The 25683-nt window shown below is 43.2% G+C and overlaps 1 protein-coding gene across 2 annotated transcripts in view; it reads left to right on the plus strand.

The window, feature by feature from the left end:
• Positions 1–25683, plus strand: part of LOC106586826 (PTB domain-containing engulfment adapter protein 1) — a 190281-nt gene that overhangs the window by 99198 nt on the left and 65400 nt on the right. For both annotated transcript variants that reach the window (XM_014174523.3, XM_014174530.3), the window contains exon 2: positions 20589–20701. The gene's annotated coding sequence lies outside the window, so the exon portion shown is untranslated. The remainder of the gene's footprint in view (positions 1–20588; positions 20702–25683) is intronic.

Genomic DNA, 25683 nt, shown 5'->3' on the forward strand with positions numbered 1-25683 from the left:
TGTTTATCAAATCAAATCAAATTGTATTTGTCAAATACTTCGTAAACAGCAGGTGTGGACTAACAGTGAAAAGTAAAACATGTAGTATTAATAGATACATAATGAGTAATGATAACTTGGCCATATACAAGGGGTACCAGTTTCGAGTCTATGTGCAGGGGTACGAGGTAATTGAGGTAGATATGTATGTACATATAACCAAGAATAAAGTTACATATAGTAAAGAGTAGCAGCAGTATATGTGATGAGTCAAAAACGTTAGTGCTAAAAGGGTCAATGCAGAATGTCCAGGTAGCTATTCGGTTAACCTTTTTACTAACTAGTTAGCAATCTTGTGGCTTTGGGCTAGAAAAGAGGAGGCTGGTGGGAGGAGCTATAGGAGGACAGGCTCATTGTAATGGCTGGAATGGAATTAATGGAACGGTATCAAATATATCAATCATATGGAAACCACCAATTTATGTTCCATAAATTCCATTCCATCTATTACAATGAGCCCAACCTCCTATATCTCCTCCCACCAGACCCCACTGGGGTAGAAGCTGTTCAGGGTCCCGTTGGTTCCAGACTTGGTGCCTTGGTACCGCTTGCCATGTGGTCGCAGAGATAACAGCCTATGACTTGGGTGGCTGGAGTCTTTGATGATTTTAAGCAGTGGTGGAAAAAGTACCAAATTGTCATACTTGAGTAAAAGTAAAGATAACCTTATAATAGCAAAGAAGACAGCCACATTTTCTAGTTTTTAAATGTATTTATAGATAGCTAGGGGCACAGTCCAACACTCAGACATAATTTACAAACGAAGCATGTGTTTAATGAGTCCGCCAGGTCAGAGGCAGTAGGCATGGCCAGGGATGTTCTCTTGATACCAAACTGAAATGGTCCACCCACACAGACAGTGTGGTGAATAAAATCAAATGTTTTTTGTCTCATGCTCTGAATACAACAGGTGTAGACCTTACAGTGAAATGCTTACTTACAAGTGCTTAACCAACAATGTTTTAGGAAGTTAAGTAAAAAATTGTAAATTAAAGTAACAATTAAACAGCAGCAGTAAAATAACAAGTGAGGCTATATACAGGGGGTAATGGTACAGAGACAATGTGCGGGGGCACCGGTTAGTTGAGGTAATATGTACATGTAGGTAGAGTTAAAGTGACTATGCATAGATTATAAACAGAGAGTAGCAGCAGCATAAAATAGGGGTCTGGGTAGCCCTTTGATTAGATGTTGATGAGTCTTATGGCTTGGGGGTAGAAGCTGTTAAGAAGCCTTTTGGACCTCGACTTGGCGCTCTGGTACCGCTTGCAGTGCGGTTGCAGAGAGAACAGTCTATGACTAGGGTGGCTGGGGTCTTTGACAATTTTTAAGGCCTTCCTCTGACACCGCCTGATATAGAGGTCCTGGATGGCAGGAATCTTGGCCCCAGTGATGTACTGGCCTGTACGCACTACCCTCTGTAGTACTTTGTGGTAGGTTGCCATACCAGGCAGTGATGCAACCAGTCAGGATGCTCTCGATGGTGCAGCTGTAGAACCTTTTGAGGATCTGAGGACGCATGCCAAATCTTTTCAGTCTCCTGAGGGGGAATAGGCTTTGTCATGCCCTCTTCATGACTGTCTTAGTGTGTTTGGACCATGATAGTTTGTTGGTGACGTGGGCACCAAAGGAACTTGAAGCTATCAACCTGTTCCACTACAGCCCCATCCACGAGAATGGGGGAGTGCTCAGTCCTCCTTTTCCTGTAGTCCACAATCATCTCCTTTGTCTTGATCACGTTGAGGGAGAGGTTGTTGTCCTGGTACCACACGACCAGGTCTCTGACCCCCTCCCTATCGGCTGTCTCATTGTTGTCGGTGATCAGGCCTACCACTGTTGTGTCATCGGCAAACTTGATGATGCTGTTGGAGTCGTGCCTAGCCATGCAGTCATGAGTGAACAGGGAGTACAGGAGGGGACTGAGCATGCACCCCTGAGGGACCCCTGTGTTGAGGATCAGCGTGGCAAATGTGTTGTTCCCTATCCTTATCACCTGGAGGCGGCCCGTCAGGAAGTCCAGGATCCAGTTGCAGAGAAAGGTGGTTAGTCCCAGGGTCCTTAGCTTAGTGATGAGCTTTGAGGGCACTAAAGTGTTGAACACTGAGCTGTAGTCAATGAACAGCATTCTCACATGTGTTATTTTGTCCAGGTGGGAAAGAGCAGTGTTGAGTGCAATAGAGATTGCATCATCTGTTGGGGCGGTATGCACATTGGAGTGGGTCTAGGGTTTCTGGGATAATGGTGTTGATCTGAGCCATGACCAGCCTTTCAAAGCACTTCATGGCTACAGACGTGAGTGCCACGGGTCGGTAGTCATTTAGGCAGTTTACCTTAGTGTTCTTGTGCACAAGGACTATGGTGGTCTGCTTGAAACATGTTGGTATTACAGACTCAGTCAGGAACAGGTTGAAAATGTCAGTGAAGACACTTGCCAGATGGTCAGCGCACGCTCGGAGTACACATCCTGGTAATTCATCTGGCCCTGCGGCCTTGTGAATATTGACCTGTTTAAAGGTCTTACTCACATCGGGTACGGAGACTGTGATCACACAGTCGTCCGGAATGGCTGATGCTCTCATGCATGTTTCAGTGTTACTTGCCTCGATGCGAGCATAGAAGTAATTTAGCTCATCTGGTAGGTTCATGTCACTGGGCAGCTTGTGGCCGTGCTTTTCTTTGTAGTCTGTAATAGTTTGCAAGCCCTGCCACATCTGCCGAGCGTCGGAGCTGGTGTAGTACGATTCAATCTTAGTCCTGATTTGACGCTTTGCCTGTTTGATGGTTCGTCGGAGGGCATAGCGGGATTTCTTATAAGCTTCCGTGTTAGAGTCCCGCTCCTTGAAACCTGCAGCTCTACCCTTTAGCTCAGTGCGGATGTTGCCTGTAATCCATGGCTTCTGGTTGGGGTATTGGTTGGAGCTTCTTGTATGTCCTGTGTTGGTTGTTGCTCAGAGACAGTTTTGTTGAAAATATTTTGTAGCCGCTACTTCTGAGGTATGTGTGTGCCGACAGGACTCAGTGTTTTTGATAATTGAACCATTTCACTTTAAGTTTGTATTATTCTGTTTCATTTGTTCCCAGGGAGGAAGGGGAAGGCACCTTGGGAGTGCTTAGGCAAGAGGCCTGCGGGCATACATATACCCGTTGTATGTACTCTGTCTATGCACACTAGGTAAGATCTGGGCGGACTTCCCCCTGTATTTTGGTTAGCGCACCAGGTGGTGTTAAGGTTAGGTAGGCAGGTGAGGTAGGAGAGGACTCTAACTTTTACTTTCTTTGCTTTGTTTCCATCCAGTCCCTTTTCCCCACAATTTCCATTTTAAGGAAATAAATTCCCAGTAAACGGTAATATTCTCTGCCTCTGTCATCCTTAACCGCACCTACAATCACATACCTCTTTCACTCCACCTACAATCACATACCTCTTACACTCCACGGGGAGCAGGGTGTTTTATTCCCTCCAGGAGGTGTGTGTAACATACTCAATTCTATCAGAAGAATCTCAGAACATATTCCAGTCTGTGCTAGCAAAACAGTCCTGTAGCTTAGCATCTGCTTCATCTGACCACTTTGTTATTGACCAAGTCTCTGGTGAATCTTGCTTTTAGTTTTTGCTTGTAAGCAGCAATCAGGAGGATAAAATTACTGTCAGATTTGCCAAATTGAGGGTGACGGAGTCCTTTGTATGCGTCTCTATGTGTGGAGTTTAATTTTTTCCCCCTCTGGTTGCACATTTAACATGCTGATAGAAATGAGTTAAAACTGATTTGAGTTTCCCTGCATTAAAGTCCCGGCCACTAGGAGCGCCACCTATGGAGTGTTTTCCTGTTTGCTTATGGCCGTATACAACTCATTGAGTGCGGTCTTAGTGCCAGCATCGGTCTGTGGTGGTATATAGACAGCTACGAAAATGTAGATGTACACTCTCTTGGTAACTAGTGTGGTCTACAGCTTATCATGAGATGCTCTACCTCAGGCGAGCGAAGCCTCGAGACTTCCTTAGGTTTCGTGCACCAGCTGTTGTATACAAATATGCATAAGCTAACTCCCGTTGTCTTACTAGAGGCCGCTGTTCTATCCTGCAGCAAAAGCTTAAAACCCGCCAGCTGTTTGTTTATCATGTCGTCATTCAGCCACGACTCGGTGAAACATATATTACAGTATTTAATGTCCTGTTGGTCTATTTTACTATCGCTTGATTGTAAGTTGGCTAATAGGACCGACGGTAGAGGTAGACTACCCTCTCGGCGATGGATCCTTACAAGGCACCTGGGCCGTCGTCCACAATTCCTCCGTATTTTCCTCCTGCGAATGATGGGGATGAGGGCCTTGTTGGGTGTCTGAAGTAAATCCTTCCCATCTGACTCATGGAAGAAGAATTCCTCCAGTACGGGGTTAGTAATCGTTGCCTTGATATCAAGAAGCTCTTTTCGGACATAAGACAAGATGGCAGAAACATTATGTACAAAATAAGTTACAAATAACGCGAAAAACATACACAATAGTACAATTGGTTACGGGATCGTAAAACAGCGGCCATCTTCGTTGCCATTGAGAAGAAGGCGCAACAACCGCGGGAGGCTGAAGAAATTTGGCTTGTCACCTAAAACCCTCAAACTTTTACAGATGCACAATAGATGTTATCCTGTCGGGCTGTATCACCGCCTGGTACGGCAACTGCACCGCCCAGAACCGCAGGGCTCTCCAGAAGGTGGTGCGGTCTGTCCAACGCATCACCGGGGTGGGGCAAACTACCTGTCCTCCAGGACACATACAGCACCCAATGTCATAGGAAGGCCAAAAAGATCAAGGACAACAACCACCCGAGCCACTGCCTGTTCACCCCGCTACCATCCAGAAGGCGAGGTCAGTACAGGTGCTTTAAAGCTGGAACCAAGAGACAGAAGCTATGTTTCAATCTCAAGGCCATCAGAATGTTAAACAGCCATCACTAACACAGAGGCTGCTGCCTACATACAGACTTGAAATCATTGGCCACTCTAACATGGCTCACTAGTCACTTTATTAATTACACTAATAATGATGTTTACATATCATCCCATATGTATCTACTGTATTTTATACCATCTATTGAATCTTGCCTATGTCGCTCGGTCATTTATATGTACTAGAGGTAGACCGATTATGATTTTTCAATGCCGATACCGATTATTGGCGGACCAAAAACCCGCTACCGATTATTTGGCCGATTATTTTTTTTCTTTTTCTTTTTTGTAATAATGACAATTACAACAATACTGAATGAACACTTATTTTAACTTAATATAATACATCAATAAAATCAATTTAGCCTCAAATAAATAATGGTTCAAATAATGCAAAACAAAGTGTTGGAGAAGAAAGTAAAAGTGCAATATGTGCCATGTAAGAAAGCTAATGTTTAAGTGCCTTGCTCAGAACATGGGAACATATGAAAGCTGGTGGTTCCTTTTAACATGAGTCTTCAATATTCCCAGGTAAGAAGTTTTAGGTTGTAGTTATTATAGGAATTATAGGACTATTTCTCTCTATACGATTTGTATTTCATATACCTTTGACTATTGAATGTTCTTCTAGGCACTTTAGTATTGCCAGTGTAACAGTACAGCTTCCGTCCCTCTCCTCGCTCCTACCTGGGCTCAAACCAGGAACACATCGACAACAGCCACCCTCGAAGCAGCGTTACCCATGCAGAGGAAGGGAAACGACTACTCCAAGTCTCAGAGCGAGTGACGTTTGAAACGCTATTAGCGTGCACCCGGCTAACTAGCTAGCCATTTCACATCGGTTACACCAGCCTAATCTTGGGAGTTGACAGGCTTGAAGGGGTGGGTATAATTTGTGGAACGTTCCAACAGGAATCTGTTCCAAAAAACGTAAAGTAAAAGGTTGCCAATCAACAACGCATACAAAGTAGCAACGCATACAAACCTATCTAACTAGCTGCCGAATAGGCATCAACTCACCACGTAGCTTATTCTTAACGCTTGTCCATAGGCAAACAGACGTGAGGACAGACATTTTTCAGAATAAACATGATGAGTGAAAAACGCTATGAAATAGACCACTCCCTACCCGGTATCTTATTCTGCCGCTATACAACTTTGTATGCGTTGTTTTTTGGAAACCTTGTTATTTACGAAGTTTTTGGAATAGATTCCTGTTGGAACGTTCCACAAATTATACCCACCCAGGTTGAAGTCATAAACAGCGCAATGCTTGAAGCACAGCAAAGTGCAGTTTGAATGAATGCTTATGAGCCTACTGCTGCCTACCACCGCTCAGTCAGACTGCTCTATCAAATCCTCGACTTAATTATAATATAATAAACACACAGAAATACGAGCCTTAGGTCATTAATATGGTCGAATCTGGAAACTATCATCTCGAAAACAAATGTTTTTTTCTTTCAGTGACATACGGAACCGTTCCGTATTTTATCTAATCGGTGGCTAAGTCTAAATATTCCTGTTAGGCAATGATGTTTATGGTTAGGTACATTGGTGCAACGACAGTACTTTTTTCGCAAATGCGCTTGTTAAATCAAGTAGGCTGTGATTCAATGAAAATTAACGGGCACTGCATCGATTATATGCAACGCAGGACACGTTAGTTAACCCCTGTGCGGCCTCCAGCGAAAAATCATGTCCATAAGCATAACAAAATGTAATCATTTTTTTTTTCAATTTTTTTCTCCAAATTATATCGTTTTATAGATACACCTCTCCTGAATCGAACCACGTAGTCCGATTTCAAAAAGGCTTTACAGCAAAAGCAAAACATTAGATTATGTTAGAGGAGTATTGTCACGGTTGTCGTCGGTGAAGGAGGACCAATACGCAGCAGGTACGTGTATGCTCATCTTGATTTTTATTAACTACAAAAATGAACATACAAAATAACAAAACGAAACGAACGAACAACTACAAACAGTCTGGTAAAGCATACGGCTTACACACAGAACAATCACCCACAAATAACAAATACAAACACACCCTAATATATGGGACTCTCAATCAAAGGCAGATAGACAACACCTGCCTTCAACTGAGAGTCCCAACCCCAATCAACCAAACATAGAAACACACACACTAGACTAACCATAGAATTAACTAAACATAAACCAAAACCCGGAAATACTAAATCAAACACCCTTTACACAAACACACCACCCCGAACCACATAAAACAAATACCCCCTGCCACGCCCTGACCAAACTACAAAACAATTAACCTTATATACTGGCCAGGACGTGACAAGTATATCGTAAAAGTAGCCACATAGCCATTTTCCGACCAACCACATGCATCACAAATAACCAAAAAACAGCTAAATGCAGCACTAACCTTTGACAATCTTCATCAGATGACACACCTAGGACATCATGTTACACAATACATGCATTCTTTTGTTCGATAAAGTTCATATTTATATATAAAAACAGCATTTTACATCGGTGCGTAACGTTGACTAACTATTTTCCCTCAAATGCATCCGATGAAACAGAGCTACAATTTACTAAATTACTATTCGAAAACATTTTTAAAATGTAATATTGTCATTCTAAGATTTATAGATGAATATCTCTTGAAAGCACCTGTAATGCCAGATTTAAAATGAACTTTACTGGGTAATCATACTTTGAGATGAAAGGGGATGCGATACTCTGAAAAATAGGCTAACGTTACAGGTCAGCGCCATCTTGGAACAATCGCATATCACATCTAGTCTTGTATACTATTGTCAATAATCCCTTACCTTTGGTTGTCTTCATCAGAAAGCACTTCCAGGAATCCCAGGTCCACAACAAATGTATTTTCGTTCGAAAAAATTACTCCTTTATATTCCAAGAGCTTGTTCTTGTTAGCGTGTCTGAAGGCTGATCCAAATGCTCCGTCGGCCGCGGGACAGCCATTTCGAGAAAATGCATTTTTTTCCCATTTAGGTTCGTTCAAACATGTCAAACGTTGTATAACATAAATCTTCAGGGCGTTTTTCAACAAGAGAGCCAATAAGATTCAAGGAGGATGATTGCATTGTCTTTCAAAACGTTTCGAAAGGGGAGGGAAGCCAGGGCGTCATAATGGTGATGGCCCTCCTCATGTGACCAATTTCAACAGCGTCTCATTCATTCAGTTTTCACAGTAGGAGACTCAAACCACTTTGTAAAGACTGGGGACATCTAGTGGAAGCAATAGGAAGTGCTCAATGAACCATAGCTCACGGTGTGATTAATAGGCAACGTGATGAAGTTGAGTTCGCAATTCAGAATTCCACTTCCTGTTTCGATCTGTCTCGGGGTTTTGACTGCCATATGAGTTCTGTTATACTCACAGACACCATTCAAACAGTTTAAAAAACTTTAGGGTGTTTTCTATCCACAAGTATTAATTATATGCATATCCTAGCTTCTGAGTTTGAGTAGTAGGCCGTTTAAAATGGGCACAATTTTTTTTCAAAAAGCGCTGTGTCGCCCCCTATCCTAGGCGAACGTCAAGAGGATAAACTAGTAATATCATCAACCATGTGTAGTTAACTAGTGATTATGTTAAGATAGTTTTTTATAAGTCTAATGCTAGCTAGCAACTTACCTTTGCTTCTTGCTGCCCTCGCGTAACAAGTAGTCAGCCTGTTAATCCTTGTGGAGTGCAATGTAAGGCAGGTGGTTAGAGCGTTGGACTGGTAACCGAAGGTTGCAAAAACGAATCCCCAGTGAACAAGGCAGTTAACCCCCGTTTCTAGGCCGTCATTGTAAATAAGAATGTGTTCTTGATCTGACTTGCCTAGTTAAATAAAGGTGTAAAAAAATAAATAAAGAAAGAAATCGGCAAATCGGTGGCCAAAAATACCGATTACCGATTGTTATGAAAACGTGAAATCGGCCCTAATTAATCGGCCATTCCGATTAATCGGTCGACATCTAATATGTACATATTCTTATTCCATCCGTTTACTTAGATTTCTGTGTATTAGGCAGTTGTTGTGGAATTGCTAGATATTGCTGCACTGTCGGAACTAGAAGCACAAGCATTTCGCTACATTTGTAATAACATCTGCTAACCATGTGTATGTGACCAATACATTGTAAGTATGTGAATTAGACCATTTTCCTGTCCTGCTAAGCATTCAAAATGTAACTAGTTCTTTTGGGTGTCAGTGAATCTATGGAGCAAAAAGTACATTTTCTTTAGGTATGTGGTGAAGTCAAAAATAGTAAAGTACAGATACCCCAACAAACTACTTAATAGTACTTTAAAGTAATCATAATTATACTTAAGTACTTTACACCACTGATTATAAGGCCTTCCTCTGACACCGCCTGGTATAGAGGTTCTGGCCCCAGTGATGTACTGGGCTGTACACACTGCCCTCTGTAGCGCATTCCCATCGGATGCCAAGCAGTTGCCATACCATACGGTGATGCAGCCAGTCAAGATGCTCTCAATGGTACAGCTGTAAAACATTTTGAAGGATCTGAGGGCCCATGCCAAATCTTTTGAGCCTCCTGCGGGGAAAGAGGTGTTGTCGTGCCTTCTTCACTACTGCTTTGGTGTGTTTGGACCATGATAGATCCTAGTGATGTGGATACCGAGGGGCATGAAGACCACGACCTGTTCCACTACAGCCTTGTCGACGTGAATGGGGGTGTGGTCGGCCCTCCGTTTCCTGTAGTCCAATATCATCAGCTGCTTTCTCTTGCTGATGTTGAGGGAGAGGTTGTTGTCCAGGCACCACACTGCCAGGTATCTGACCTGACACTCTTTGCTTTGAAAGGCTGGTCATGGCTCACAACACCATCATCCCAGACACACTGGACCCACTCCAATTCACATACTGCCCCAACAGATCCACAGATGACACAATCTCTATTGCACTCCACACTGAATTTTCCCACTTGGACACCTTCACTAACGGTCAAAAGTTTTAGACCTACTTATTCCTTGTTTTTTTTTTTTTTACTATTCCCTACATTGTAGAATAATAATGAAGACTTCAAAACTATGAAATAACACACATGGAATCATGTAGTAACCAAAAGTGTTAAACAAATCAAAATATATTTGAGATTCTTCAAATAGCCACAGCTATTTGACAGCTTTGCACATGCAGCAAAATTCCTTCGTTTGGGTCTATGGCTGGTAATAAAATTACACAACAGTATGTCTGCAGTATCTCACTATGTAAGGGCCGACGCCGGACAGGAGATGCAGGTACGGGGAGTCAGACATTTATTCGGGAACAGACAAGTTAACATGACAGGAACAGCGTCGTACAGACATGAGGCAATTCATCCCGACGCAGGGAACAGAGCTTGGGAACAGACAGATATAAGGAAGGTAATGACACAAGTAATTGAGTCCACGTGAGTCGAATGATTGTTGATGCGTGTGACAGGGGGAAGGCAGGTGTGCGTACTGATGGTGGCTTAAGTGCGTAATGCTGGGGAGGAAGAGCGGGAGCAGGCGTGACAGTACCCCCACCTCTAGGGGCGCCACCCGGCATCCCAACTTGTTTTCTTCTTTTTTTAATTTCACCTTTTTTTAACCAGGTAGGCTAGTTGAGAACAAGTTCTCATTTACAACTGCGACCTGGCCAAGATAAAGCAAAGCAGTGCGACACAAACAACACAGTTCCACATGGAATAAACAAGCGTACAGTCAATAACACAATACAAAAAAGAAAGTCTACATACAGTGTGTGCAAATGGCTTGAGGAGGTAAGGAAATAAATAGGCCATGGAAGCAAGTAATTACATTTAGAAAATTAACACTGGAGTGATAGATGAGCAGATGATGATGTGCAAGTACAAATACTGATGTGCAAAGAGCAGAAAAGTAAATAAAAACAATATGGGGATGAGGTAGGTAGATTGGATGGGCTATTTACACTTGGGCTATGTACAGCTGCAGCGATCGGTTAGTTGCTCGGAGAGCTGATGTTTAAAGTTAGTGAGGGAAATATAAGTCTCCAGCTTCAGCGATTTTTGCAATTTGTTCCAGTCATTGGCAGCAGAGAACTGGAAGGAAAGGTGGCCAAAGGAGGTGTTGGCTTTGGGGATGACCAGTGAGATATACCTGCTGGAGCGCGTGCTATGGGTGGGTGTTATCATGACCAGTGAGCTGAGATAAGGCGGAGCTTTACCTAGCATAGACTTATAGATGACCTGGAGCCAGTGGGTCTGGCGACGAATATGTAGTGAGGGCCAGCTGACTAGAGCATACAGGTCGCAGTGGTGGGTAGTATATGGGGCTTTGGTGACAAAACAGATGGCACTGTGATAGCAAACTGGAGGTAGTCTGCGTAGAGTATTGGAAGCTATTTTGTAAATGACATCGCTGAAGTCGAGGATCGGTAGGATAATCAGTTTTACGAGGGTATGTTTGGCGGCGTGAGTGATGGAGGCTTTGTTGCGAAATAGGAAGCTGATTCTAGATTTAATTTTGGATTGGAGATGTTGAATAGGAGTGTGGAAGGAGAGTTTACAGTCTAGCCAGACACCTAGGTATTTATAGTTGTCCACATATTCTAGGTCAGAACCGTCCAGAGCAGTGATGCTGCTAGGTCGGACGGGCGGGTGTGGGCAGCGAATGGTTGAAAAGCATGCATTTGGTTTTACTAGTGTTTAAGAGCAGTTGGAGGCCACGGAAGGAGTGTTGTATGGTATTAAAGCTCAATTGGAGATTAGTTAACACAGTGTCCAAAGAAGGGCCAGATGTATACACAACGGTGTCGTCTGCGTAGAGGTGGTTCAGAGAATCACCCGCAGCAAGAGCGACATCATTGGTATATACAGAGAAAAGAGTCGGCCCGAGAATTGAACCCTGTGGTAGCCCCATAGAGACTGCGAGGTCCGGACAATAGGCCCTCCAATTTGACACACTGAACTCTGTCTGAGAAGTAGTTGGTGAACCAGGCGAGGCAATCATTTGAGAAACCAAGGCTGTTGAGTTTACCGATAAGAATGCGGTGATTGACAGAGTCGAAAGCCTTGGCTAAGTCGATGAAGACAGGTGCAGAGTACTGTCTTTTATCGATGGCGGTTATGATATCGCTTAGTACCTTGAGCGTGGCTGAGGTACACCCATGACCAGCTCGGAAACCGGATTGCACAGCGAAGAAGGTACGGTGGGATTCGAAATGGTCAGTGATCTGTTTATTAACTTGGCTTTCGAAGACTTTAGAAAGGCAGGGCAGGATGGATGTAGATCTATAACAGTTTGGTTCTAGTGTCCCCCCCTTTGAAGAGGGGGATGACAGGGGAAGCTTTCCAATCTTTATGGATCTCGGACGATACAAAAGAGAGGTTGAACAGACTGGTAATAGGTGTCGTGTCTTTGGGGTACCATTAAACTGAAGACATGTTTATCAATTAACTCCCTGTAATTATTATCACGCGATCAAACTGATTCATCGTTTAATTCTAATTAACTAGGAGATCGGGGCACCAAGGAAAATATTCAGATTACAAAGTTATAATTTTCCTAATATAACTTTCCTATATTATAACATTATATATTATATTCTATTATAGTATAGGCCGATTATCTTCTGGTTTAAATGGTGTATTTTACCTCGCGTCCAGTCTCATTCCAAACGTCGTAAATTGTTGTATCTGCACGAACCCAGCCTTTACTAAGAGTCATCCATACATCAATTGTCTTAAAATCATTTATTTACTAAACTAAGTAATTCACAGAAAGTATACAAACAGTAATTATCGTCACAAAGAATTGGTAGAGTAATGTGCCCTAGTGGGCTAACAGGCATGGCTGGTGTCTTGTTCACAAAGGGTCATAAATGGTCAGTTGAGGAAGCACACAGAGTTCATTAATATTAACATTTGATATGCTAATCCTTTGCACATGAACGCTCACTCATTCGGGAACAATTGCAATCAATATATATTTACGCTCAGTGTGTCGTCAGGATCCTTGTTGGAGCGTCGTTCTGTTGGAGAGTCTCTCTCTCTCTCTCTCTCTCTCTCTCTCTCTCTCTCTCTCGGTTAGAATGGATCTTTCAAAGCGACATTCATTAATGTCGTCATAGAATGGATGTTTCGTTGGTCTTCGCGTTCAATGATATAATTTCTAGCTGCAGACTATTAACCTCTCTGGGCTAGGCGGGACGAATTCGTCCCACCTACGCAACAGCCAGTGTAATCCAGTGGCGCGATTTTCAAATACCTTAAAAATCCTATTACTTCAATTTCTCAAACATATGACTATTTTACAGCTATTTAAAGACAAGACTCTCATTAATCTAACCACACTGTCCGATTTCAAAAAGGCTTTACAACGAAAGCAAAACATTAGATTATGTCAGCAGAGTACCCAGCCAGAAATAATCAGACACCCATTTTTCAAGCTAGCATATAATGTCACAAAAACCCAGAAGACAGCTAAATGCAGCACTAACCTTTGATGATCTTCATCAGATGACAACCCTAGGACATTATGTTATACAATACATGCATGTTTTGTTCAATCAAGTTCATATTTATATCAAAAAACAGCTTTTTACATTAGCATGTGACGTTCAGAACTAACATATTTACTAACAATTTACTAAATTACTCACGATAAACGTTCACAAAAAGCATAAGAATTATTTTAAGAATTATAGATACAGAACTCCTCTATGCACTCGATATGTCCGATTTTAAAATAGCTTTTTGGTGAAAGCACATTTTGCAATATTCTAAGTACATAGCCCAGCCATCACGGGCTAGCTATTTAGACACCCGGCAAGTTTAGCCTTCACCAAAATCAGATTTACTATAACAAAAATGTTATTACCTTTGTTGTCTTCGTCAGAATGCACTCCCAGGACTTCTACTTCAATAACAAATGTTGGTTTGGTCCCAAATAATCCATCGTTATATCCAAATAGCGGCGTTTTGTTCGTGCGTTCCAGACACTATCCTAAAGGGTAAATCAGGGTTACGAGCATGGCGCAATTCGTGACAAAAAAATTCTAAATATTCCATTACCGTACTTCGAAGCATGTCAACCGCTGTTTAAAATCAATTTTTATGCAATTTATCTCGTAAAAAAAGCGATAATATTCCGACCGGGAATCTCCTTTTTGGTAAACAGAGGAAAAAACACAAAGACGGAGGCAGCCAGTGCATGCGCCTAAGCCCACTGTCCCTTGATCGGCCACTTGAGAAAGGCGATAATGTGTTTCAGCCCGGGGCTGGAATGACGACATTCAGGTTTTTCCCGGGCTCTGAGAGCCTATTGGAGCCGTGGGAAGTGTCACGTTACCGCAGAGATCCTAAGTTTTGGAAAGAGATGTCAAAGAAAGACAATAAATGGTCAGACAGGCCACTTCCTGTAAAGGAATCTCTCAGGTTTTGACCTGCCATTTGAGTTCTGTTATACTCACAGACACCATTCAAACAGTTTTAGAAACTTTGGAGTGTTTTCTATCCAAAGCCAATAATTATATGCATATTCTAGTTACTGGGCAGGAGTAGTAACCAGATTAAATCGGGTACGTTTTTTATCCAGCCGTGTCAATACTGCCCCCTACCCTCAACAGGTTAATTAATATCAAAGACTTGTTCTTATTCTGTCGATATCAATAGTCTAAAAGTTAAACATGTGGTATAGTTCACTTTCAGTAGCAGAATTGGATGGTCAAACCTATTGGCCAACTCGCAATGGAGTGGAGGCCTGGTCTCAAGAAATGTAAATCAGGGTGGGTTTTATAGTGAACATAGAACAGGCTTGTCACATGACGCCTGGTCCTGTCTGTGTCCCTGGGGGCGTGCCGATGACTGAGTTAAACTTGGTACAGAAATACAATTATATCACATTAACATCAGTACATAGCATCTCAATGTATTACAAATAGCTTTATCCTTATTAACCTGTTATGGCTAGGGGGCAGTATTTTCACGGATGGATAAAAAACGTACCCGATTTAATCTGATTAGTACTCCTGCCCAGAAACTAGAATATGCATATAATTATTAGCTTTGGATAGAAAACACTCCAAAGTTTCTAAAACTGTTTGAATGGTGTCTGTGAGTATAACAAAACTCATTTGGCAGGCCAAAACCTGAGAAGATTCTGTACAGGAAGTACCCTGTCTGACCATTTCTTGGCCTTGTTGATTATCTCTATCTATTACAGGGGATCTCTGCTCTTACGTGACACTTTCTATGGCTCACATGGACTCTCAGAAGGCGGCAAAATGCTGAATCGTGGCTTTGCAGGCTCTGGCTGAAACAAAGTAGCGTGTTTGGATAGTGGCTGGTTACAGTACTGTGAGACTCAGGCTCGTGCCCGCGTCGACCGAAAGCTTTGTTTTCTTTCCTCTGTTTAGCTAAACGGAGATTCCCGGTCGGAATATTATCGCTTTTTTTACGTGAAAAATGGCATAAAAATTTATTTTAAACAGCGGTTGACATGCTTCGAAGTACGGTAATGGAATATTTAGAAATCTTTTGTCACGAATTGCGCCATGCTCGCGACCCTGATTTACCATTTCGGATAGTGTCTTGGAACGCACGAACAAAACGCCCGCAATTTGGATATAACGATGGATTATTTTGGACCAAACCAACATTTGTTATTGAAGTAGCAGTCCTGGGAGTGCATTCTGACGAAGACAACAAAGGTAATGAAACTTTTGTAATAGTAAATCGGAGTTTGATCAGGGCTAAACTTGGTCGGTGTCTAAATGGCTAGCCGTGATGGCTGGGCTATCTGCTGAGAATATTGCAAAATGTGCTTTCACCGAAAAGCTATTTTAAAATCGGACATATCGAGTGCATAGAGGAGTTCTGTATCTATAATTCTTAAAATAATTGTTATGTTTTTTGTGAACGTTTATCGTGAGTAATTTAGTAAATTCACCGGATGTTTGCGGGGGGTATGCTAGTTCTGAACGTCACATGCTAATGTAAAAAAGCTGGTTTTTGATATAAATATGAACTTGATTGAACAAAACATGCATGTATTGTATAACATAATGTCCTAGGGTTGTCATCTGATGAAGATCATCAAAGGTTAGTGCTGCATTTAGCTGTGGTTTTGTTTTTTGTGACATTATATGCTAGCTTGAAAAATGGGTGTCTGATTATTTCTGGCTGGGTACTCTGCTGACATAATCTAATGTTTTGCTTTCGTTGTAAAGCCTTTTTGAAATCGGACAGTGTGGTTAGATTAACGAGAGTCTTGTCTTTAAAATGCTGTAAAATAGTCATATGTTTGAAAAATGGAAGTTTTCGGATTTTAGAGTAATTTGTATTTCACGCCACGCCCATCATTGGATATTGGGAGAAAGGGTTTTCCGCTAGCAGAACGTCTAGATGTAAGAGGTTAATACATTCTATACAACCATTTGGATGCAAATCCCATCGCTGAGGCTATTATATAAACAGTTTTATGGTAATATGGCTATATTGTCTCTTCTGAGTATCACAAAATTGTACCAAGCGGACCAGTTTGTAGCTGGATTCTTCACCAGTCTTCCATACCTTCTCCAGAACACAAATGTCGCTTGGCTCCCCAATTCTGTGAGTTGGAAGAATTTCCTGTGTCTCTCTATGGGCCATGTGGCCAGAGATTCTTCTCTGGAATTTTACCACCCCTTCACACAGGGACTGGGTGGGGGGAGGTAGTTTGGGGGATGGTGCAAGGGGGAGGGGGTCAACTGTCCTCCCTGTACTCAAAGAGGCCAACATCATGACATAGGGGTTGCAACAATGGCAGCGGATCATTTTAGAAAGAGAGGGTCCAGATTGTCTACCCAAGCTGATTTGTATGGGTCCAGGTTCTGCAGCTCTTTCAGAACATCTGCTGTCTGGATTTGGGTGAAGGAGAAGCTGAGGAGGCTTGGGCAAGTAGCTGCGGGGGGCGCGGAGCTGTTGGCCGGGGTTGTGGTAGCTAGGAGGAAAGCACCCCTTCACACAGGGACTGGGTGGGGGGAGGTAGGTTGGGGGATGGTGCAAGGGGGAGGGGGTCAACTGTCCTCCCTGTACTCAAAGAGGCCAACATCATGACATAGGGGTTGCAACAATGGCAGCGGATCATTTTAGAAAGAGAGGGTCCAGATTGTCTACCCAAGCTGATTTGTATGGGTCCAGGTTCTGCAGCTCTTTCAGAACATCTGCTGTCTGGATTTGGGTGAAGGAGAAGCTGAGGAGGCTTGGGCAAGTAGCTGCGGGGGGCGCGGAGCTGTTGGCCGGGGTTGTGGTAGCTAGGAGGAAAGCATTGCCAGCCGTAGAGACATTCTAATTGAAATTCTAATTTTTTGTGAATTTATTGGTGGTGACACCTGGGCGAGCCGGCCGAGACATGGGCGCTGGGCAAGCCGGCTGGGGGTGAACTCCCCACGAACCGGTAGGGGCGTGGGAGCCTGGCGAGCCGGCTGAGGCATAGGAGCCTGATGATCCGGCTGAGGCATGAACGCCTGTCGATCCCGCTGCGGCGTGGAAGCCTGATGATCCGGCCGAGACTTAACAGACTGACGAGCCGGCTGGGCAAACAAGACTTGACGATCTGGCTGAGGCCCGACGTGGGATGGGCGCCTTCCGAGCCAACCTCTCGAGGAAACCTCTCGAGCCAGCTAGGGCGTGGAAGCCCGACGAGCTAGCTTATATCGGCTGCGACCGACGTCACCACCATCCGGAACGGCAGGACTCCCCGATGCTTCGTGTGATGGCTTCGGGATCCTGTAAGGGCCGACGCCGGACAGGAGAAGCAAGTACGAGGGGTCAGACATTCATTCAGGAACAGACAAGGAAACAAGACAGGAACAGTGTCGGAACACTGGTAACATGGACATGAGACAATTAATCCCGAAGCAGGGAGCAGAGCTTGGGAGAGACAGATCTAGGGAAGGTAATGACACAAGTAATTGAGTCCAATGATCGCTGATGCGCGTGACGGGGGAAGGCAGGTGTGCGTACTGATGGTGGCTTGAGTGCGTAATGCTGGGGATCCTGGCGCCCTCGAGCGCCAGGGGGAGGAAGAGCGGGAGCAGGCGTGACACTACCTCCATATAAGGTTTGAAAAAGCTACTATAATTATAATGTGGACACTATTCACGTTAAGCACTTTACTGGTCACAAACACAATATTTGCCTTACTCATTGAATTTAGATCTCAATATGGTTATGCTTTTGGGAGTAATCATAATGATAGTAATACTAGTTGTGCCTTTGGCAGTAATCATAATAATATAAGTTTTATAGTTTTATGCATACTCTCATGCAAATATGTTCTTGCCTCGGATTGCAAGAGAAAGGAGTTGAGAACAAAGAACATTCAAAGAATCATCTACTGTACTGATTCGTCTCACTTGAATAACCCTTGTAATCAAAACAGAGACACTCAGAAAGTCCATGTGATACATTTTCTCTAGCCAGAGAAAGATTAGGAGTTTGTATTATAACACATCCTTTTGTTTTGTGGAGAATCTGGAGATGTATTGACAGTGCGAGAGGGAGTAGAGATTTTTACTTTGGCAGGAAATTTCTCTGCAGAAACACTGAAATAGCTACATTAAGGTTGTCTAATCCAACTATGGAATGGAAGGTCTATTTCCTCTCAGTCTGTAATATATATATATATATATATATATATATATATACACTGCTCAAAAAAAGAAAGGGAACACTTAAACAACACAATGTAACTCCAAGTCAATCACACTTCTGTGAAATCAAACTGTCCACTTAGGAAGCAACACTGATTGACAATAAATTTCACATGCTGTTGTGCAAATGGAATAGACAACAGGTAGAAATTATAGGCAATTAGCAAGACACCCCCAATAAAGGACTGGTTCTGCAGGTGGTGACCACAGACCACTTCTCAGTTCCTATGCTTCCTGGCTGATGTTTTGGTCACTTTTGAATGCTGGCGGTGCTTTCACTCTAGTGGTAGCATGAGACGGAGTCTACAACCCACACAAGTGGCTCAGGTAGTGCAGCTCATCCAGGATGGCACATCAATGCGAGCTGTGGCAAGAAGGTTTGCTGTGTCTGTCAGCGTACTGTCCAGAGCATGGAGGCGCTACCAGGTGACAGGCCAGTACATCAGGAGACGTGGAGGAGGCCGTAGGAGGGCAACAACCCAGCAGCAGGACCGCTACCTCTGCCTTTGTGCAAGGAGGAGCAGGAGGAGCACTGCCAGAGCCCTGCAAAATGACCTCCAGCAGGCCACAAATGTGCATGTGTCTGCTCAAACGGTCAGAAACAGATTCCATGAGGGTGGTATGAGGGCCCGACGTCCACAGGTGGGGGTTGTGCTTACAGCCCAACACCGTGCAAGACGTTTGGCATTTGCCAGAGAACACCAAGATTGGCAAATTCGCCACTGGCGCCCTGTGCTCTTCACAGATGAAAGCAGGTTCACACTGAGCACATGTGACAGACGTGACAGAGTCTGGAGACGCCGTGGAGAACGTTCTGCTGCCTGCAACATCCTCCAGCATGACCGGTTTGGCGGTGGGTCAGTCATGGTGTGGGGTGGCATTTCTTTGGGGGGCCGCACAGCCCTCCATGTGCTCGCCAGAGGTAGCCTGACTGCCATCAGGTACCGAGATGAGATCCTCAGACCCCTTGTGAGACCATATTCTGGTGCGGTTGGCCCTGGGTTCCTCCTAATGCAAGACAATGCTAGACCTCATGTGGCTGGAGTGTGTCAGCAGTTCCTGCAAGAGGAAGGCATTGATGCTATGGACTGGCCCACCCGTTCCCCAGACCTGAATCCAATTGAGCATATCTGGGAAATCATGTCTCGCTCCATCCACCAACGCCACGTTGCACCACAGACTGTCCAGGAGTTGGCGGATGCTTTAGTCCAAGTCTGGGAGGAGATCCCTCAGGAGATCATCCGCCACCTCATCAGGAGCATGCCCAGGCGTTGTAGGGAGATCATACAGGCACGTGGAGGCCACACACACTACTGAGCCTCATTTTGACTTGTTTTAAGGACATTACATCAAAGTTGGATCAGCCTGTAGTGTGGTTTTCCACTTTCATTTTGAGTGTGACTCCAAATCCAGACCTCTATGGGTTGATAAATTGGATTTCCATTGATTACTTTTGTGTGATTTTGTTGTCAGCACAATCAACTATGTAAAGAAAAAAGTATTAAATAAGATTATTTCATTCATTCAGATCTAGGATGCGTTATTTTAGTGTTCCCTTTATTTTTTTGAGCAGTGTATATTATGCAACATATTTTACTTTCAATCTGGTCTGGTCGGCAAATGCCAGAGTGTCACTGACTTTTTCTGAATGGGTTAGTGTATGTACGTATGCCTGTCTGGTTTTTGCTGAGGTATTTGACATCGGGCTATTTAAACATTACCGTAATCTGGAGGTTTCAGATGGATAATCGACTCAAACTGTCGTTTGCACTTCTTTCTTTTGTTTAGGCTATATTCTCTTGTTCTTGTTTGGTATTGACCAATGGCGGTTGATGGTACAGAATCAATTCTTTGAATAATAACCCATTCGGTTTTACCTAAAGCCTCAATGCTGTAAGACTAAACTTTCTTATTCTTCACCCCCCCCCCCCCCCCAGCACCCACAAGAGGACACAGTACTCATGAGAAGACAGCACTTATGAGAATTCTTAGGCCATTAGATGAGTGAGGCCCATCAGAGCATCCTGGTCGTTCACAGTCAAAAATATTGGTAAGTCATCTTATCTGTTACCTTACATATTCTGGAGCTGTCCTAGAGACTATTGATTACAGCCTGTCTTCAAATCTAACTCACCCCAGGAGCTCCCAAAGCAATCATTATGTGCTCAGTGTTTGTGATACAACAACAGCATATTTAAATTCTTCAACAGTTCTTTTGGGGGGCAAAGACGGCCATTTATACCATAAAGTGATCTCAGCAGATGACAGTGACTGTCTATTCCTGTCATGTCCTTTTAGCCCAGTAGCCCATATCCACAAATAAGTGACATTTTAATGACAGTCGATTAAGCCTCTTACACAGTATGCTTTGACCTGTGTCCCTATTTTTTTCCTAAATTATGTTCCAACTTGGGATACAGTTTCACAGTCCAGGCTCTGGCTTCACAGAGAATTCAACACATTAAAAACAGTCTCCGACAGTAAAATATGGGCTATTCTAAACGACTTGGACAGCTATTGCATCTAACAAAAAAAATGTCTTATCATGCAGAAACAGTGGCGAAGATTAGAGCTAAATTATTAAAGTAGATTTCGGCCATAAACGGGTCGTTGGAATCCTTCTCTGAGATTTATGAGCGTGTGCCACCAGTGAAAGCAGCAGTCTCACTGCTGGTGAAACGCACATCTCTAATCCTCAGGCAATTTCAATGTAAAAGGAAGAGGTCTGCTACAGTGGCTTGTGAAAGTACTCACCCCCCTTGGCATTTCTCCTATTTTGTTGCGTTACAACCTGGAATTAAAATAGATTTTTGGGGGGTTTGTATCATTTGATTTACACAACATGCCTACCACTTTAAGATGCAAAATATTTTTTATTGTGAAAAAAACAGGAAATAAGACAAACTGAAAACTTGAGCGTGCATAGCTAGCTATGCTCATAGCTAGCTCACCCCCTCAAAGTCACCTTTTGCAGCAATTACAGCTGCAAGTCTCTTGGGTTATGTCTCTGTAAGCTTGGCACATCTAGCCACTGGGATTTTTGCCCATTCTCCAAGGCAAAACTGCTCCTGCTCCTTCAAGTTGGATGGGTTCTGCTGCTGTACAGCAATATTTATGTCATACCACAGATTCTCAATTGGATTGAGGTCTAGGCTTTGACTAGGACATTCCAAGACATTTAAATGTTTCACCTTAAACCAGTCCAGTGTTGCTTTAGCAGTATGCTCAGGGTCATTGTCCTACTGGAAGGTGAACCTCCATCCCAGTCTCAAATCTCTGGAAGACTGAAACAGGTTTCCCTCAGGAATTTTCTTGTATTTAGCACCATCCATCATTCCTTCAATTTGTATCATTTTCCCAGTCCCTGCCGATGGAAGAACATCCCCACAGCATGATGCTGCCACCACCATGCTTCACTGTGGGGATGGTGTTCTCGGGGTGATGAGAGGTGTTGGGTTTGCGCCAGACATAGCATTTTCCTTGATGGCCAAAAAGCTAAATTTTAGTCTCATCTGACCAGAGTGCCTTCTTCCATATGTTTGGGGAGTCTCCCACATGCTTTTGGTGAACACCAAACATGTTTGCTTATTTTTTTCTGGCCACTCTTCCGTAAAGCCCAGCTCTGTGGAGTGTACAGTTTAGAATGGTCCTATGGACAAATACTCCAATCTCCGCTGTAGAGCTTTGCAGCTCCTTCAGGGTTATCTTTGGTCTCTTTGTTGCCTCTCTGATTAATGCCCTCTTTGCCTGGTTCATGAGTTTTGGTGGGCGGCCCTCTCTTGGCAGGTTTGTTATGGTGCCATATTCTTTCCATTTTTTTAACAATGGATTTAATGGTGCTCCGTGGGATATTCAAAGTTTCAGGTATTTTTTTATCCCAACGCTGATCTATACTTCTCCATGACTTTGTCCCTGACCTGTTGGAGAGCTCCTGGTCTTCATTGCTTGGTGGTGCCCCTTTCTTAGTGGTGTTGCAGACTTTTGGGCCTTTCAGAACAGGTGTATATATACTGAGATCATGTGACAGATCATGTGACACTTAGATTGCACACAGGTGGACTTTATTTACCTAATTATGTGACTTCTGGAGGTAATTGGTTGCAGCAGATCTTATTTAGGGTCTTCATAGCAAAGGGGGTGAATACATATGCACGCACGACTTTTCAGTTTTTTATTTTGTATAATCTTTTGAAACAAGTCATTTTTTTTATTTCACTTCACCAATTTGGACTGTTTTGTGTATGTCCATTACATTAAATAAAAATCCATTTAAACTACAGGTTGTAATGCAACAAAATAGGAAAAACACCAAGGGGGTGAAAACTTTTGCAAGGCACTGTATTATGCATCATGTGCACTGAGGAGATGTATTGTCATGGTGTATGAGATGTATGAGTCAAGGTGTTTAGCTGAGGACAGTCACAATTCCGGGACCTTTAGCTTGTCATTTATTTATGATAATTTGACAGCTTGCTGATGAAGTTGTAGACCTGTTCCCAGCAGTCAGTCCGTACTTCAGAGTGTTTCCAAAGCACCAATCGCTACGTTCAAAGTTGTAACTTTGGGTCATCTGAATGCACAGTGTAGATGACTCAATACTACTCCACTGACTCGAGGCAAAAAGGGCAGTTGCTGCTACATTAAAACTTGTTAATTGTGATACAGTGCTTTTGGAAAGTATTCAGACCCCTTGACATTTTCCACATATTGTTACATTACAGGCTTATTCAAAAATGGATTAAAACACGTTTTTAGAAATGTTTGCAAATGTATAAAAATAAATTAAAAATAGTACATTTGCAGAAGTATTCAGACCCTTTAGTCATTACTTTGTTGAAGTACCTTTTGCAGCGATTACAGCATTGAGTCTTGTTGGGTATGTTGCTACAAGCTAGGCACACCTGTATTTGGAGAGTTTCTCCCATTTTTCTCTGCAGATCCTCTCAAGCTCTGTCAGGTTGAATGGGGAGCGTTGCTGCACAGCTATTTTCAGATCTTTCCAGAGATATTTGATAAGGTTCAATTCCCGGGCTCTGGCTGGGCCACTCAAAGACATTCAGAGACTTGTCCCGAAGCCACTCCTGCGTTGTCTTGGCTGTATGCTTAGGGTCATTGTCCTGTTGGACGGTGAACCTTCGCCCCAGTCTTGAGGTCCTGAGCGCTCTGGAGCAGGTTTTCATCAAGGATCTCTCTGTACTTTGCTCCGTTCATCATTTCCAAGATCCTGACAAGTCTCCCAGTCCCTGCCGCTGAAAAACATCCCCACAGCATAATGCTGCCACTACCATGCCTCATTGTAGGCATGGTGCCAGGTTTCCTCCAGACGTGACGCTTGGCATTCAGGCCAAAGAGTTCAATCTTGGTCTCATCAGACCAGAGAATCTTGTTTCTCATGGTCTGAGAGTTTTTAGGTGTCTTTTGGCAAACTTCAAGTTGGCTGTCATGTGCCTTTTACTGAGGAGTGGCTTCCGTCTGACCACTCTACCATAAAGGCCTGATTGGTGGAGTGCTGAAGAAATGGTTGTCCTTCTGGAAGGTTCTTCCATCTCCACAAAGGAACTCTAGAGCTCTGTCAAATGGGCCATCAGGTACTTGGTTACTTCCCAGACCAAGGCCCTTCTCCCCCGATTGCTCAGTTTAGCCGGGCGGCTAAGAAGAGTCTTGGCGGTTCCAAACATCTTCCATTTAAGAATGATGGAGGCCACTGTGTTCTTGGGGGACCTTCAATGCTGCAGACATGTTTTGGTACCCTTCCCCAGATCTATGCCTCGACACATTCCTATCTCAGAGCTCTACAGACAATTCCTTCTACCTCATTGCTTGTTTTTTTCTCTGACATGCACTGTCAACTGTGTGTGCTTTCCAAATCATGTCCAATCAATTGAATTTACCACAGGTGTACTCCAATCAAGTTGTAAAAACATCTCAAGGATGATCAATGGAAACAGGATGCACCTGAGCTCAATTTTGAGTCTAATAGCAAAGGGTCTGAATACTTATGTAAGTGAGATATTTCTGTTTTTTATTTTTAATACATTTGCAAAAATGTCTAAATTTGTATTTGCTTTGTCGTTATGGAGTATAGTATGTAGATTGCTGAGGAAATGTGTTTATTACATTTTAGATTAAGTCTGTAACGTAACAAAATGTGGAAAAAGTAGAATTTGTTTTTAAGACGGACATAGCAGTGACTATTGTTGTTGCAAGGGGATACAGTCGGCACAGGATGCCCGCTCGATAAAAAGGCTTCCGAAGGTTGCAGTGGAGCCCTCGATGACTCGACAACTAGCTTTTGAGATTGACTTGATTCAGTCGTGAACGCACATATCGAGTGCTCAATGTTTTCGGTCTGATATTCAGCCAAGGTCTCCGGCCATCGCTAAGGCTCCGTAATAATGACACAAGCCAACCAAAGGTCTCAGCCCCCAGGCATCTTTTTTATTTTTGTCATAGAATAAGTCGTACTCATCCTTAAAAATGTCGTACTGGAGAGAAGAGGACCAAAACGCAGCAGGTATGGGCAGGCTCATCTTGATGTTTATTTATTTTCAAAATGAATGCCAAAATAACAAACCACGAGAATGAACGAACAACCAACAGTCTGGCAAAGCATAGGCTCAACACAGAACAATTCCCCACCACCCCAAAGACAAACACACACACCTATATAGGACTTCCAATCAAAGGCAACTATACACACCTGCCTTCAATTGGAAGTCCCAATCATCAACCCAACATTTAACAAACACAAACCCCCTGCCACATCCTGACCTAGACTAAGCAATACGCCCTCTGCTGGTCAGGACGTGACAATTTTTTATTTTTATTTCACCTTTATTTAACCAGGTAGGCTAGTTGAGAACAAGTTCTCATTTGCAACTGCGACCTGGCCAAGATAAAGCGTAGCAATTCGACACATACAACAACACAGAGTTACACATGGAATAAACAAAACATACAGTCAATAATACAGTAGAACAAAAGAAAACAAAAAGTCTATATACAGTGAGTGCAAATGAGGTAAGTTAAGGC

The sequence above is a fragment of the Salmo salar genome, chromosome 25, assembly GCF_965601325.2.
Source record: "Salmo salar chromosome 25, fSalSal1, whole genome shotgun sequence".
Taxonomy (NCBI): Eukaryota; Metazoa; Chordata; class Actinopteri; order Salmoniformes; family Salmonidae; genus Salmo; species Salmo salar.